Source organism: Urocampus carinirostris, chromosome 10 (genome assembly GCF_059441175.1).
Source record: "Urocampus carinirostris isolate Australia breed hairy pipefish chromosome 10, RoL_Ucar_1.0, whole genome shotgun sequence".
Taxonomy (NCBI): domain Eukaryota; kingdom Metazoa; phylum Chordata; class Actinopteri; order Syngnathiformes; family Syngnathidae; genus Urocampus; species Urocampus carinirostris.
In genome coordinates this window covers 34,082,877-34,095,139 of record NC_142358.1, presented here as the reverse complement: position 1 = coordinate 34,095,139, position 12,263 = coordinate 34,082,877, and positions in this window count along the sequence as shown.

Here is a 12,263-nt window from a genome sequence, read left to right as displayed (position 1 = left end):
TAAGTATTGTAAAAAAATCCACATTTATGTGACAGTTCGTGTATTTATGCTTATTAGGTCGCTGGTTCGCGCCTCGGCCGAGTCATACTTAAGACTTATAACATTGGTAAAATGGCGGCGCCCTCTGTTGGCTGCGGCTGCATCGGCTCGCTACAACGGGTCAGGTGTATCGACATTTCGTTCTGTGTACATTGTTACAAAGAATGACAATACAAAGGAAATTATTATTATTAATGATTATTAGAAAAATCGATACAGTACTGCTTATTTTTAATGATCTATTTAACCACTAGACGGCGCTAAATAATACACACAGTCTCTTTCTAAATATGGTAGAAAGATAATACAAAAAGAAAAAAATTGTCAGATTTGAGACACTAAAAAGGATTGAGAAACACTGTCGTACATTTCAAGTCTAACATGGCTGCATACCTTTCTCCTGCAACATTTATATTTCTCTTTGTACACAATAAAGTAAGTATGTATTGTGCATGCATATTTCATATTCTATATAAAAACAGAATGACGGCAATTTTCCAACTAGTCCTTAGTTTAATCAGCGGAAATAAGCTCCGGTCAAGCCGAACAACATCTACTAATTTATATTATTTATAGAAACAGAACGGAGCTCCATTTACAACAGCACATCATTAAAACATGAGCTTATTTATTTTTGTTTTACTGACTTAATACATGTATGCTTCTGATTTAAATCTGGCCCCATTTTTTTAATTAATAGTGAAAAAGAACCATGTTTTTTTTCTTTCTTTTTTTAATGGGGCCATTGCTGAGGGGCGAGGCGAGTGATCTTTCGCATGACATCAAAGGAGACTAGAAATAGGCCCATGTCAGATCTGGGTGTAATCCCATGACTTCACATTACGGCTAAAGTAAATAGGTTGGACGCAAAGACACAAACACGCAAGGATGCCCGCACACGGATGGAACTATTCTTCTTCCAACTTCTGGCCTTGGGCGTTTGCTGAGCCTGTGGAAAGATTGACTGTTGCTGGTGGAGCCCATCTAAAGCAACCCTGACTTTGCTGTTCTTCATTCTGGTCCATAAATTTACGCGACGGGGGATTTTAAACTCTTTAGCACAGTGGTTCTCAAACATTGAGGCCCCCTTTGGGAGTGCGGCATGTTTGACCTCAGGGAACTTTTTTGTTTTAACTTTCCAAAGAATTCCAAAGTGTAATTGCACCACCACTGCACTAGGGAGCAGTGAACACTCTGATGTTATGTTTATATGCAGTTCATATAACATAGAGAATTAACATTGAATATGAAGTGTGGATATGAAGTGTAGCAGACCCTCAGGTGACACCCATGGAAACAAACATTTAACACGGATAATATGGAACACTCATTTTCTGTTTGTCTCTATCATTCTCTCCCCGTCTCTCTCTTACTCTTATTTCCCTTTATCTCTGTTTCTCCCTCTCTCTTTTTTATCTTTATCTCTCTGTCTGTCTGTCTGTCATGTCTGTCTGTCTCTCCGTCTCCCTGCCTCTGTCACTGTCACTGTCTGTGTCTATGTCTGTGTCTCTGTCTCTGTCAATCTTTCTGTCTATGTCTCTCTCTCTCTCTTTTTCTCTCTCTCCCTATCTGTCTTTCTGTGTACTCTGTCTCTCTCTCTCTGTGCACCCTGTCTCTCTCTCTCTTTGTACTCTGTGTCTATGTTTCTTTCTCTCTGTGTCTCTCTGTATACTCTGTCTTTCTGTCTGTTTACTCTGTCTTTCAGTTTTTCTCTGTCTCCGTCTATGTCTCTGTCTCTCTCTCTGTCTATGTCTCTCCCCCTCTCTGTCTCTTTCTCTGTCTATTTCTCTCTCCCTCTATGTCTCTCTCTCTCTCTCTCTCTCTGTGCACTATGACTCTCTCTCTCTGTCTGTCTCTCTGTCTCTGTCTCTATGTCTCTCTGTCCCTCTGTCTCACTGCCTCTGTCACTGTCTGTGTCTCTGTCTCTGTCAATGTCTCTGTCTCTCTCTCTCTCTCTCTCTCTCTCTCTCTCTCTCTCTCTCTCTCTCTCTCTCTCTCTCTCTCTCTCTCTCTCTCTCTCTCTCTCTCTTTCTATCTCTCTCTCTTTCTGTCTCTCTATCTCTCTTTCTGTCTCTCTGTGTACTCTGTCTCTCTCTCTCTGTGCACCCTGTCTCTCTCTCTCTTTGTACTCTGTGTATACTCTGTCTTTCTGTCTGTGTACTCTGTCTTTCAGTTTTTCTCTGTCTCCGTCTATGTCTCTGTCTCTCTCTCTGTCTATTTCTCTCTCCCTCTCGGTCTCTCTCTCTGTCTCCCCCTCTCTCTCTCTCTCTCTGTCTCTCTCTCTCTCTCTCTCTCTCTCTCTCTGTCTCTCTCTCTCTCTCTCTCTCTCTCTCTCTCTCTCTGTGAACTCTGACTCTCTCTGTACTCTGCCTCTCTGTTTCTCTCTGTCTCTCTGTCTCTGTGTACTCTCTGTAATCTGTCTCCCTCTGTCTGTGTCTCTATCTGTTTCTTTCTCCCCTTCGTTCCTTCTCTACCCTACCATCCCCCTCACACTCACAAGGGTGGTTCTGTGGCAGCACGCCACCTTGACTCAGCCCTGCACCACAATAATGGAGGCGATATCCTCGGATCTGTCGTCCACTCGTGTGCTTGTTATCCCAATCTTTGGCGGCGTGTCACTGCTACTTTGACACGGAGCGACTTTGTATTCGTTTCCAAATCTGCTCTCACGTCTTGCCTTGCGTCCTTTTCCTTTCCAAACACATTAATAGGAGAATTCTGCCCTGTTGCTGCAGTGCTGCATGTCCAAAAGAGAGACAGCCTCGTGCCTGGCATCGTTCCCTACACACGTGCACATGAAATACTGTGTCAGCATCCGAATCACTCGCCCCGCCCCTCCGTGTTCCACTCAGAATGCATGGTGACCAATATTAACTTAAGAGGCTGGAGCATTGCAATAAAAGTGTCCCTGCACCACTTGCCTTTACCTTGACCCCTTTGCCCTTGCATGGAAAATTGCAGCGTCAGCAAATTTCAGATGACCATGCTCACTCCCGATTCAGGACTTGATTAGAAGGGTGTTTCATTGCAAAGTTCCCGAGAACTAACAAATGCTCGTCTCATCACAAATCTTCAATATCCCGTTGAAGGTTCTTTCTTTTTTTTCTTTATTGACTGCCCTCTTTTCTTGAGGCTTGTTTTTAAACCCCAAGAGTTGATAATAAGATCTGTCAAAACCTTGCCTTTGTCAAGCTAGAAGGAGGTAAGCAACCCCCGCCCTGACACCCACCCCCACATTTTGTTATAATCAACAGTGGAGTGTTCCATATTCCTGCCGCTGAGCAGATCAGGCCCCGCAGAGACAACTGAGACTGGTGCTCATAACCTATAACTTGCAGCTCAACCCCAGAAGAACAAAACCCTTGCCTTTGAAGGTTTTCATCACTATGGTAATCAGCTGATCACCAGTACTTGTGCCAATTGCTCCAGATGCACATATTTGCTTCATATGCAAAGAAGCATGCATCCAAAACTCAGGCTTTCAACGTGAACGCTGACAATAAAAAATATATTAAAAGAGACATCTGGGCCGAGACACATCTCCATGCATTAAAGCTGATTCAAATTTGTGAGAGTGGATGAGAATTGGAGCATCAACATGACGCTTTATGTAGGTTATATGATAAATTCTGCAGATCGAATGGATTATATATTGTTAGTGACGTGCAGCCAGGGTAAGCAGGTGAGGCTGTGCTTCACCTGTCATCATGGAAATATAGCATCAAAAATACATTAAATTGTTATATTTATTCAGTGTTAAAGTTATTTCTATTTTAACTTGAACATTTTTGGATTTTCTTTCTCAAAAATGTTTTAGTCAATCTTTCTTCATGCATAATCGGTAAAGGGACAATTGTAAGAATGTCTGTTGATGACTGACTCTTTGAATTTGTGATTGTAACCAAAATAGAAAGACTAAGAAGTGATCTATGAATACTATAGAACAGGGGTCGGGAACCTATGGCTCGCGAGCCATATATGGCTCTTTCTATGAATATCTATGGCTCAGAGACAAATTTGATTGCATGCAAAATTTCTCCATCCTATTCGAAACTTGTAGTTCGTCCTATTCAGGTACACGCAAAGCCAATCCAGAACTAAGTCTTAAGGCTTTACTTCGCAGTATATATAGGGCACGTTTTTCACTACAATTTACAGTCAAGGTGTCACACAAAAAAGGTGGGAAAAAAACTCGTTTTGGCTGTACAACGCTAAAGAATCCTTTATATAAAAGTTCACTATATTATCTGTGTTCAGTGTTCAGATACCTTATGATGAATCCACAGAACACACTGTAAATACACCAAAACACCGGAAGAGAACTTAGTCTTTTGATTGGGTGAGTGGGAGGGATGGGTGGAGCCATGCAAAAAGCGCAAGCACTCCCTCCCATCTCTCACCCTACGCCATCTGCGCCAAAAGTGAGCTCATCAGGCTCCCTATTTGCAGAATGTTGTGACGTTTTTACACAATAACAGCTTGCATCTGGTTTTGAAACCAATATGTATGAAAAAAGGGTCAAAAGGAGTTTAACCGATCTTGAGTAATTGCAAGAAAGAGACAAGTTTAAAGTGGTATGTTTGTTGATTTTGGGACAGGGGCTCTGGCATTATTCTCTTTTCATAATTTTTATCAAATCATCAAAAATAAATGTGCTGAAGACTAAGCTTTTGTCTGGGGTGCGGGTTTAGCAATTTTGTAAATTTGTCTCATAATATATGGTGTGGCTCTTTCCCAAAATAAAATTAATATTTTTTGCTTTTATGGCTCTTTGAGTCAAAAAGGTTCCCGACCCCTGCTATAGAACAAGAACTATTTTCTTTTACAACGGGGCAACTGTCTATGTTTTATATTTATAGAATGTGTGCCACTGCATTATACAGTAGTTATTAACTGGGCTGTTTTTTTGTACTACTTCAATGTATTATTCTATTTAAATTTATTATTATTATCATTAGTAATAGTATTGTGATTATTATTATTACATTATTATATTCCTGATTAAAAAATACTATTTTTAACAAATTATTTGTTTATTAATTCTCATGTTGTATCATCATTGACAACTTAAAAAGAACAACAACAATTGTAATGTAATTATTTCAAGGCTTATGATTGATGCCCACCTCATATTCTGTATTGTCCTGTCTTTTTCTGACTGCCTACCTGGTGGTGATACGAAGGAGAAGGACGATTTGAGATGAGTCAGCGGACCAGCGTTTGACCTGAAACATGTGAACGCCTGCATGGACCAGCTGGCAGAGATGGGAAGCTGCGTTGTGGCCGTCATAGACTTTCTGGACTCGTTTACAGGCTGGGGGCGTCGCCGCTGTCATGCACTTTCCGGACAAATTTTCAACATGTAATCTAGTGTCTACTATGTTTGTGTACTGTAATGCTAAATGTAATTCACCCTGGTCATCCTGAAAGGGGGATACCACTTGTGAGGTCCCTTCTCAAGGTTTCTCTTTTTCCTCACGCTGAGGTTTTGAGTTGTTCCTTGCCCGCATGTTGGATTAGGATCAGGTAATTGTGTCATTGTAATCCTGTGCAGTCCTTTGAGACATTTTTGTGATTAAGGGCTATATAAATAAATTTGACTTGACTTGACTTGAACAATTGTTTCAAGGTGGTTAGTGTCATAGATGAGGAGTTAAAACTAGCTCTAGGGCCTCAACAAGGCATCTGACTTGTCACTTTTGTTGTAGATTTAACTTCCGTAGCTACCTTTTAACAAAGTCTCTGAATGCCAGCACTCTAGGATTGGATTACAAGACAAACTCTTAATTTCATTAGCCTATCTGAACATTTACAACTCTATTTGATTGAACCCCAAAATCAACCAAAAGCATATTCATACAAAGACAGTTTTAGGTAAAAATAGACTATGTGCACTATGTTCAGACAAATGTAATTCATTTTAATTGTTTATACTGCCAATTAAACTTTCATCGCAATGCATATTATTAAGTGCCCCCTAGGGGTAAAGAAGTTCATAATAAAACTCTACATTACATGAGCCTCACTTAGGGGCAGCTGATATAATTGTCCTTGTACATGTGTCCATCCATCCATCCATCCATCCATCCTTCCAACCATTCATCCATAATACACAAACACCTTTCCTCAGTAGGGTGACCGCGGTGCTGGAGCCCATCCCAGCTATCCATGAGAGAGAGAGAGAGAGAGAGAGAGAGAGAGAGAGAGAGAGAGAGAGAGAGAGAGAGAGAGAGAGAGAGAGAGCAGTAGGCAGGGGACACCCAGAACTGGTTGCCAGCCTGTTGCAGGGCATACAGAGACAGACAACCCACTTTCTCATTCACACCTAGGGACAATTTGGACCGGCCACTTAACCTGAAACGTAGGAGGAAACCGGAGTGCCAGGAGAAAACCCACGCAAGCAGGGGAAGAACATGCAAATTCCACTCAGGAAAGCTGGTAACTGGATTTGAACCCATGACCTCAGTATTGTGCCGCAGACATGCTTACCACTCACCTGCCGTGCCTAGTACAGGTATCCATAATGCAAAAATCTTGTGAAAGACTGGCCCAAAAAAAAGAACATTAATGGTGTTTTTTTGTTCTGTCATTTTTTATCATTAGGTTTGTGGTAGCACTACACAATACAGTGACATCTAGTGGTCAAAATAGTATACACTGTCCTTTTGTTGAATATTCAGCTCCTGCTTTGGTTGATTCAAAGTAACTCCTGATTTCCCACCCCAATTCCAAACATTTCAGCTGGAATCAGCATATTTTGAATTGTTTGTTTTTAAAATGATATACTGTTAAAATAATTTGATTAATTGACCAGGCGTGATCAATTCCTCTTTGGTGTTAAACCATACACTGGAAAAGGGCATTTGAAATTTGCAGTCACTCAAAAGACATTTGGCTAGATATATAAGCATCCATCTATTATCTCCTGGGTGATCTGCCTGCTGACAACGACGGAGCAAAAGAAAAAGGCTACCAGTCGGGCTTAAGCTAAGAAGGTGACCACACAGACCAGTGATCCCAAGTATGTTCCTAACCAACGCCAGATCCATCGTCCACAAAATGAGTGAATTTGAGCTGCGGATCGCCACCAAAAACTTCGTCCGAAATTTGAGTATTTTTGTCATCACGGAGTCTTAGCTTCCCCGACGCCGCAGTCCAACTAGCAGGACGCACGCTTTACCGGCACGAACGAGACCAAGACTGGGGTAAAAACAGGGGTGGGGGACTATGCGCTACAATAACAGCCGAATCATTGACACACACCGCTCACTCCGTATAGTGTTTCTAGCAGTATCGTATAGACCCTTCTATCTACCGAGAGAGCTAACTGTGGTCATTGTGCTTGCGGTTTACGCTCCACCGGATGCTAACGTTCCACCGGATACTAACGTTAGCATAGCACTAAATCTCCTGCCCGCTGCTATCAATAAACAGCAGCTTGCACACCCCGACTGAGCTTTTATCGTCGCCGGCGACTTTAATCGGGCATGTTTAAGGACTGTACTTCCCAAATCTATTCAATACGTGGACTGAGCAATTAGGGAAAAAACACTGGACCATGTGTACAGTAAGATCAAACATCTAGTTGGATCCGGCCATTTCTGTCCCTCACCCCCTCATACACCCCCCTCCGGAGGAAAACAAAGCCTATGCAACAAGGACAATACAAACATCTTCTTTGTTCCTTTATCTCTTTGTTTTTTTTATCCTCACTGTAAAATGTGGGACTGGAGTGCCACGTCCAATTTCGTTGTCACAATATATCCAACCCATGTTGTAACAATGACAATAAAGGTATATTCTATTCTATTCTATTCTATTCTATTCTATTCTATTCTATTCTATTCTATTCTATTCTATTCTATTCTATTCTATGTGCACCGCTTATCTCTAGTAGGGTCACTGCTGTGCTGGAGTCCATCTCAGCCATCTTGGTGCAGCGGGCAGGGGACACCCTGAACTGGTTGCCAGCCAGTTGCAGGGCACACAGAGACAGACAACTCATTCGCTCATTCACACCTAAGGACAATTTGGACTGGCTAGTTAACCTGACATGCATGTTTTTGGAATGTGGGAGGAAACTGGAGTGCCCGGAGAAAACCCAGGCAAGCACGGGGAGAACATGCAAATCCGCAAAGGAAGGCTGGTAGCTAGATTTTATCCCATGACCTCAGAACTCTTCCGCGGACACGCTAACCATTCTGCCGCCGTGCCGCCTTTGAGAAAGCAATAAATTGTTATTTAACATGACTTTTCATTTTCTTCTCGCAGCCTTTGCTACAGTTGGCTGCCCCACTACATTAAACACGTGAACCGCTGATTCTATCAACTAAAGCATTTGTATCAACACGCCTACAACAGCTCCTCGACGCTGCAACCAAGGACGGCATATTGCATCAGTCTTTCAAGCATTTATTGGCAGCACGTCAACGTAAATTTGACGGACGGACGATGAAGCCCTATGAAATATTCATCTTGCACGCTCTGTCTGGTCACCTAAGAGTTGGGGGCAGGGTCCTGTTTTACCGGCTGCAGAAGTTGAGCTTCATACATTATCTAGCGGAAGCTGTTGATGGAATACTGAGCAGAAGAGATATTGATAGTATCGATGGGTAGTGGTGAGGACAAACAACGAGAAAGTCACATTGAACACAGGCGACGGGGTATTCAAGTGGAATCGTTTTTCATTATTTAGTTAAACCAAGCAGACATATTTCTATATAAATGCCGTAAAAAACAGAATACAAGGAACACCTGATTATGAGTATCACTATGTTTGTTCTGTTTCTAATATGGGACACCCATAAAGGGTATCACACATGATGCCAGTTTGTTATTTTGACTACTTGTTTTGTCTTTTATGCACAGTTTACTTCAATGTCACTATCTGCCAATCCTGTTGCTAATCTTTCATGAGATAAGTTAAAGACAAAGAAAGGAGATGTTTCAACTGTTTGAATGCTTTTGTCATACTAAAACTAACATTGAAATATATCTAAATATCTTTCCTTTTATTATTTATCTCTGGAACTGGGAGTTTCAGGCATTTTTTTTATGCCTAAAGACATTTAATTGCATTACAGAGAATAAATATGATGTCACAATATTCATATTTTCCGAGACAGCCCTTTAGATAACCCACCCTGGCTTATAGTGGCTTGCGAAACTATTTGCCCCCCTTGAATTTTGTGACCTTTTGCCACATTTCAGACTTCAAACATCAAGATGTAAAACTGTAATTTCTTGTGAAGCATCAACAATAAGTGGGACACAATCATGAAGTGGAACACACTTTATTGGATATTTTAAACTTGTTTAACAAATAGAAAACGAAAAAGTGGGTGTGCAAAATCATTCAGCCCCTTCACTTTCAGGGAAGCAAACTCCAGATGACTAACGATGATGAATGGAATCCACCTGTGTGTAATCAAGTAGACCTGCACTGTTTTTTTAAAGCGCAGAGAGCATCATGAAGAACGAGGAAAACACCAGGCAGGTCCGAGATACTGTTGTGGAGAAGTTTAAAGCTGGATTTGGATACAAAAATATTTCTCAAGCTTTAAACATCCCAAGAAGCACTGTGCCAGTTATAATATTGAAATAGAAGGAGACTCAGACCACTGCAAATCTACCAAGATCGGGCCGTCCCCCTCAACTTTCAGCTCATACAAGGAGAAAACTGACCAGAGATGCAGCCAAGAGGCCCTTAATCACTCTGGATGAACTGCAGACGTCTCCAGCTGAGGTGGGAGAATCTGCCCATAGGACTACAATCAGTCGAATAGTGCACAAATATGGCCTTTATGGAAGAATGGCAAGAAGGAAGCCATTTCGTCAAGACATCCATAAAAAGTGTTGTTTAAAGTTTGCCACAAGCCACCTGGGAGACACACCAAACATGTGGAAGAAGGTGCTGTGGTCAAATGAGACCAAAATTGAACTTTTTGGCAACAATGCAAGACGTTATGTTTGGCGTAAAAGCACCCTCAACACACCATCCCCACAGTCAAGCATGGTGGTGGCAGCATCATGGTTTGGGCCTGCTTTTCTTCAGCAGGGACAGGGAAGATGGTTGAAATTAATGGGAAGATGGATGAAGCCAAATACAGGACCATTCTGGAAGAAAACCTGATGGAGTCCGCAAAAGACCTGAGACTGGGACGGAGATTTGTCTTCCAACAAGACAATGATCCAAATCATAAAGCAAAAGCTTACAATGGAATGGTTTGCCAAAAAACATATCAAGGTGTTGGAATGGCCAAGTCAGAGTCCAGACAAAAGAAACTAAGTATGAATAAAATTACTAAATTTTGTGCTGGCTTGGTGAGTAACGGAATCAATGGAACGCAAAAATGATGTTGGCAAGCTGTTTGGATTTATTTTCATTTTGTTTCTGTCGCATTTTATGTTAGTTTTGCCGGAGATCAAAGAGATCAAAGCCAGGAGAGAAAGCTTACCACGTGTTGTGAGTCATAAATTTATTCATATTTAGTTTCCTTTGTCTTTTATTAGCATATTTGGTATTGGAGTTATCCAAAAGTAATTGAAAGTAATCAAGTTAAAGTAACCCTACCTAACCCTGGTCCTGTTTCCGTTCTGGTCCTGACAGTTTATGTTTCTGGGGCTATTTGGACTTTATATAAAGTAAGCCTAATGCCCTACTTCATCCATAAATTGGCCAGATAATTGTTTAAGGTGCATGAAGAGTGGCTTATAGTCTGGACTTTACAATGTAAATACAGTAAAGGTACTTAATAACAATCCATTACATATTCATGCTTATCATATTTCATATTGATACTGTTAATAAAAACTTTGCACTCGAATAACGACTTAAGGTCAGGCGTGGGTAAAGGTGATAAATTTGCAAATTCCCGTCGCATTTCCATGCTAAGAGACAGCGCTATAACTACCTTCGGATGATTCTCCAAGGTTGCTTTGATGCTTTCTATTTAAAATGTGTCGAAAGTAAATAAATTATGTACGTGAGCCCGTGTGGCTTGCCCGTGGTGCAAGAGGAAATGCTGTTGCTTGTAATTATGCGGGCAGATATACGTAGGAATTTGACAAGCGACGCCATAAATCACAATGGTCTGCGAAGTGTGTGGCTGTAATAACAACACATGCTTTTACTTTATGGCGCTGCGTTGTGTTCTTACAACCAGGGAGATCATATTGTGGGGGTGTGTGGGAAAAGGGGATTTATCGTTTTGCTTTTTATGATAAGAAATGAGAGGACACGGAGTTGTCGAGTACGAGCGTATATCATCGGTGAAGAAAGACAATCCTATGAAGAGGATTGAAATGAGAACATTTTAATGATAAAGGGCTAATGCAGTTTCAAATCGATTCTTCTTCTATGGTATTCATTAGACTGTCTGAGAGCGTGTCAAGTGCGGCGTTTGATGGAAATACAGTGGCCCACTAAAGCAAATCCAGAGAGATAAGCATTTTTTTTAATGATGTAAGACTTTGATTGGTTCCCATTCTATGGGAATAATGCTTTTGTGTTTCTACCCCCCCTTTTCACTCTTTTAATTCCATTATGATGCTGCACAAAGATAAGCACACAGTTTGGAAGGTCCAGAAGACCACCAACGTGGAAATCAATATTGTTATTTCCCACACAGCAGGTCAGTGATTGAGTAGAAAAACAATGTAATCACCTTTTAGTAATCAATGCACGTAAAAGGGAGAAATGTTGATGAGCCTCCTAGTTTTCGAACTGTTGAGTATGTTAGGAACAGGGTTGGGTAGGGTTACTTTAACTGGATTACTCCAATACCAAATATGCTAATAAAAGACAAAAGAAACTAAATATGAATACAATTACTAAATTTTGTGCAGGCTTGGGGAGTAACGGAATACATGGAACGGCAAAAATGATGTTGGCAAGCTGTTTGGATTTAATTTCATTTTGTTTCTGTCGCATTTTATGTTAGTTTTGCCGGAGATCAAAGAGATCCAAGCCAGGAGAGAAAGCTTACCACGTGTTGTGAGTCATGTCCTGCATGGTCGCCATGACACCCAGTTGGTCCCGCCCCTTGACACCGGCTGACACAGATTGACTTAATTGCGTGTGGGATTCTTAAGGGCTCGTTTTGGGACTGCCCGTTGCCATACCATTGTTTTGTTTGACTCGAGGAAAAACCTGTTCATGCCCGTTTGTTCTGAGTGATTGCCTGTAAGCCTGTTTTTGTTTTGTCTTTGGTCCCTGCGTGTTG